Genomic DNA, 6,000 nt, shown 5'->3' with positions numbered 1-6,000 from the left:
TTTTTGTAATGTATTTATTTGTTTATTTGGCAGCGACATTAAAGGTGGGGTAGGTAATTTTGGAGAAACCGGCTCGAGATCGCTAGAATTTGAAAATACACAACCGGAGAAAATCTGCCACTTCCTTACAGAGCCCCTCCTCCAACACACACGAACGCGCACATGACCAATGAGGGCATGAGATAAGTTTGTGCACAGATGGAAGGCTGACAGGCAGGTAGGCCATCCAGTTATTTTAGCCGGGCCGGCTCAGATGATTGGTCGTGCTTTTTACAGTACTACAGCTTCCACAGATGACATTTTTTTATGGATTTTTTGTCAAAGCACTTCAGATATTCATTGCTATCGGGATGTTAAGAGCATTCCATGGAATATAACAAAAAGTGTATCTCGAGCCGGTTTCTCAAACTTACCTACCCCACCTTTAATGAACACTTAAAACATCAATGAAAATTACAAACATAGCAGTACAAATACATAAAATGTAAGAAAAGTGTAAGAGTAAGAGTAGAATACCCAAGTATTTAGGACACGGTAATACACTATAGCAGCATTGTATTGCACTTTAATGAAAATGCATCACACCACAAAGGAAAGGGTGCCCTACACCGCTGTATGATTGAGTTCGATGCTGGGAAGTTATTAGGTTATTTCCCTTGTCATCGTCTTAAAACTCTTTTCGATTCAGTGATTCATCCTCCCCTGGACGAAGCTGAATGGTGGCATTCGGGATGAGAAATTGGTTCAAAAAACCAAAATGTTATACTCACTTCCTTACTGAGATGAGATCAGAAAAGAAGGAGCCATTGTGCTTAAACCAAACCGTGTTGGATCCTGCAGAGTTAAACACTTTCCTCACTTTTCTCCTATTATTGAATTAAAGTTTGTCGTAAAACTCAAAAATCCAACCACAGAAATGCTTTGAATAAAGAGTTTTATGGCATCTGGTATTGCTCACACTGCAGACACTTTTAAGATAGGAGATAATGGCTTTACGATCCAGGTTTACACAGAGACTAATGTTTGCTCTCTTATGTTTGCATGAGCGTGCAAACACGAAAGCACTTGCACTCGGAGAAATAACAAAGTCAGTGTTGCACAACCAGGAGTGCGTGTTGTCACTGACAGCTTCATCTGGGTGGGACAACAAAAGGACAAACAACGAAAATAATAACACATGTGTATAAAGGCTGTATTGCATTTAGAATACAGATACAGATTCAACAATATCATCTAAAACCTATTTTGTTGTATGAGATGGCTGTTAATTGGCCCACTATTTGGCTCCGCAATGAAACACCAAAAATCTTAATATGACGGATGTTTTATAATCATTCATGGTCCAAAGATGATGAATGTATTAAGGGATCCCTCAAAGTTTCCTCTTTGAAACATCATGAGGTTCACATTTGTGGTTTTAAGTGAAATGTCTCAATGACTGTCGGTTGGATTGCCATGGATAATTTGACACAGACGCCTCGTGATTTGTAACAATTCGGTGATGCATTAGCTCTTGATCTAGAGCCATATCAATATTTGGATGTTAGAAAATACAAAATGTTGGAAACTAAGTAGTTGGTAAGAAAGGGATAAGCCCTGGGGTAAAAATATGCAGGGGTTTATTTGGTGCTGTTTCAAGTACTGGTGATTCAATGAAATATGATCCAGGAAGTCCATTAAAGATCCTGCATTTGAAGACCCCAAAACACTCTGGAAACGTCCAACTTTTGAAATAATTACGTCCCAAGCAATTGCAAATCTAGCAGAAATGAAACAATAGGAATGTTCCCTCTCATAGCTTTGTAAATATTACATTAAATGAGGAAAAGGTAGTCCTTTGAAGGTAAGTCTGACTAGGGTAAATAGCTATAGAATTTTTTTACAAATGTCTAAAAAGACTCCTGTGTTTTTAGCTAAATTCCACAAAATGTTGCTGTTAATTCGAGCCGCACATGCACACAATACACACACACACATGTTGCCCCGGGCAGCAGTGTGTGATATTCCCTCAGGTCTGAAACATAATACATCGAGGAATGCTTAGTCTGAACTTCTAACTCCCACCGCTGATCACCATTATGTTTTCTCACCACGGGACGCTCACCGACCGACACACTCACACTCGCACACACTCAAACACGTGCACACAGATGAACTGCGGGGCTGGGTGGACAGCTGTGGAGTCAGAGGAAAAACACACACACACACACACACACACACACACACACACACACACACACACACACACACACTGACACACATCTGGAGAAACGCTTGTTGTGTTGTCAGGTGGTCGGCTGCCAAAAAAAAGAGCAAGGCTGAGGGAGGAGGCGTGATGACACACACAAGATGTAGAGCAGAGGGTTTATACATCCCATAATAATCATTTTAATGGAGCTAGGGAGTACATAAGATATTACATCAACTACATATCCTGTGTGCAAGAGTAAAGTCATTTTGAAAAGGGTACTGGTTAATCTATGGTACATATTTTCAATATTTTTCCACGTTTGCAAGATTTTGTTGCGCCCATATTGCATGAAATAACAGGATAAAACCCTAAAAGTTGAATATTCATGTAAAGTTAACAATTTGGAGAAATATATTGTATGCTATAAATGTTTTATATTTAATAGTTGAAGGGTTTGTGGGGTCTTTTTTTGGCTTTAAGATGCACAACTTCGAGAAAAGTTTCACCTTAAAGGTAGGGTAGGTAAGTTTGAGAAACCGGCTCGAGATCGCTAGAATTTGAAAATACACAACCGGAGAAAATCTGCCACTTCCTTACAGAGCCCCTCCTCCAACACACACGAACGCGCACATGACCAATGAGGGCACGAGATAAGTGTGTGCCCCGATGGAAGGCTGACAGGCAGGTAGGCCATCCAGTTATTTTAGCCGGGCCGGCTCAAATGATTGGTCGTGCTTTTTACAGTACTACGGCTTCCACAGATGAACATTTTTTTATGGATTTTTTGTCAAAGCACTTCAGATATTCATTGCTATCGGGATGTTAAGAGCATTCCATGGAATATAACAAAAAGTGTATCTCGAGCCGGTTTCTCAAACTTACCTACCCTACCTTTAAAAGAAATTCGAAAATGTGTTTTTTACATATCTAGAAGACATAGCAACATTCGCTATATCATTGTTTTTGATCTGTTTTCTGGTTTTAACCGGTTCTTGAGAGAAATGTCTTGCTCTTTAGCGGATTACGGCTCCACTATGTTCACCAGCTCTGTCTCTCTGCTGTTTAAGGGGTTTTCAGAAAAGTTATGGGCCAACAAACTAAAATAATGAGCTGAAATACACTAAACCCCTCCATAAAGCTGAGGGGAAACTCGAGGTTTGCAACATTTTTACATTACACAAAATCCATTGATCCCTTGTCCCAATAAAAAATGTTTATTAGAGCAACTTTTATTGCAAAAATATTGTTTCACATTTGGAGGGAAGGACATTCACTTTCACAATAATCCATCAGAGGATTGAAGTATTTCTTGCATCACTGCAGATTTGGTCAATTGTATTCCTTTCTAAGCACGGCGATTAGTTGACCTGCTTCTATATTGTTCACCTTCTTTTATATTAATCATCATATTAGGGAGTGTCATAATGTTTCCATTGTGTTGTTGTCTTAATATGTCTCCACTTGACTTTAATGTGAACATAAAATCTCACCAGTACTGCATTAAAAACATGGGAAATAAGTTGTAGCATTTTCTGTTCCAGGAATGATTGACGTTAGATAGTTTGGGAATCAACTTTTTTTCCAATATTTCTGTATGTTTTAACTTCTTTAAATAGTATTTAGTTATGTTGCACCTTAGGGTTGAATAAACTGGCCTGTAATTAAACGTTTGCTGCTTTCAGTGTCTGGGAAAGTAGTGCCCTTCTTTGAATTTGCATAGACTTTCCCGTAAGCAATGTGTTTCACCAACAAATGCTCTGTTTCAGCTTCCAGTTTTTTATGTTATACGGGAGCCATTGCCAATAAAGAAGCTTGTTTCCTTGCCTGACTTTTCATACGTTATAAAAAACGTTTCATACTATTTATCTTCAGTGTATCTGGCTATATCATTTAAAGGCTGCTGAGTGCATTGGTCTTTTTCTTTTGGCTACTGGCTCTAAGATCATAAATCTGAATGAGGTGGGATTAGCAAACCTGTAAAGTGGAGACTGAACACTCAACGATCGTGTTTCAGGAGTTACTAACAAGAGACTGTGCTTTAGGTGCTGTTTACACGAGAACGCAAACTGTTGTATCCGCTACTTTTCTCTTTTGTATAGCCCGTTCGTTCACACGAGGCCGTAACGGAGACGCGGAAACGATAACGGGTCCAAAGGTGGATAGATCTGCAAACGGAACACTCTGGGGGGGCAAACGGCTCCGTGTGTACGCCCTATACGATCATTTCCTGATAACGATGAAGCCATAGCCCCACCTCTCCCCACCTCTGCTGCTCACTGCTGTAGCATGGTCAGTAGCTACTGCTAGTGCTACTGACCATGCTACAGATGTTAGTGCAAAATCTACAGCTCCTCTACCACAACCATCAGCAACAAGTGGACATGGAGAATTATGAACTACATGTTGCTAAATCCACCGCGGGGCATAAACAGAAGGGCAACCATGCTCGGGGGTCTTCTTCGCTGCTTTTGGAGTATTTTGTGGCAGAAGTACAGCGCCACTTACAGGCCCGGCATATGTACTACAGCGTCTCCAGCGCTCCCGAGCGGTCTCGTGTGAACGGAAGACTTTTTTGATATCGTATTCGGTTCGTTTGCGTTTCGTATGCGTTTGCGTGTAAATGGGGTCTCACACTTCTACCTTTGTTAAAAATGTCTGTATTTACAATTTTTACCACCTTAATTAAGCGTGTTTGCATGCTAATTCTTGCTTATTTGCTAACTAAGTAGGCTACCACATTGAATCTGGCTTTGACACCTCTGTTTCCTCTCATTCAGGAAAAAAAAGTGGTTTGACGATATCCTCGGGGAAAGAGGGAAGAATAATCCAATTCTAAAGCGAGTCAGTATTACCACATAGGATCATTAACGTTTGCACACCTCACTGTTCTCTCTTTACACTTCTATCTTTGTTAAAAACGCAAAAAAAGGTATACAGAATAATACATTCAGCATGCTCGCAATGACGGCATTTACCATTTCTACCATGTTAATGTACCGTGTTTGTAAGCTAATACTTGCTTATTTGCACCAAGGTGGAGTACAACATTGACGATATCCTCGGGAAAAGAGTCAACTAAAAAAACAAATTCAAGTCAGTATTACCACATAGGATCATTTACATATCTGCAACCTTCACTGGGATACATATGCAAGTGTTTGACTCGAGGCATCAGTGCAGGTGTAAACTTTGTGACCTTGAGATGTTGAAATATCATCCAGACAAAGACCTTATGACAGAATCTGCCCTCAAGGAGTCCGAAACACATTCAGCTCCATCACACCAGGCGCTTTGGTATGGAAAATATTTGACTCTTTTTTCACCTGAATTCAGATTTTCTTATTTATTTCAGTCCACATTTTTTATTGTCTTATTCCGCTGCTGTCAGAGGAACATGTGGCGTTCACATCTGGTTCAGGCCCCCAGGTGGATTACACTGCAGTTTTGCTCGAGGAGAGCTTTACTCGGGACCATTTGTCTGGAACGGAAACAAAGGAAAGTCTGTTGTTAAAACCACTGGATTCAATAGTGGGTTTCTTGCAAACCGACCACAAGATTTATCATATCATCGTTTACTATTCATGGGCAGATTTTGATCATTTGAAAGTGTCACAACCATGCAAGATGATACAAATGGAGGACAAGTTTGAAAATATTGTGGTTCAGAGCAAAAGCAATTATCCCCCCTGCCCCCATTTAACACCCCTGGCCTGATTTGGCTTCACAGCTGGAGTGAGGACCTTATATTTCATCTGTGTCTTTCTCTGGTAATAACTGTCTCTGCCAGAGGAGGGAGACCAATGCTCCAG

The sequence above is a fragment of the Trematomus bernacchii genome, unplaced genomic scaffold (assembly GCF_902827165.1).
Source record: "Trematomus bernacchii unplaced genomic scaffold, fTreBer1.1, whole genome shotgun sequence".
In the NCBI taxonomy this organism is placed as follows: Eukaryota; Metazoa; Chordata; class Actinopteri; order Perciformes; family Nototheniidae; genus Trematomus; species Trematomus bernacchii.
This window is presented reverse-complemented; position numbering follows the sequence as displayed.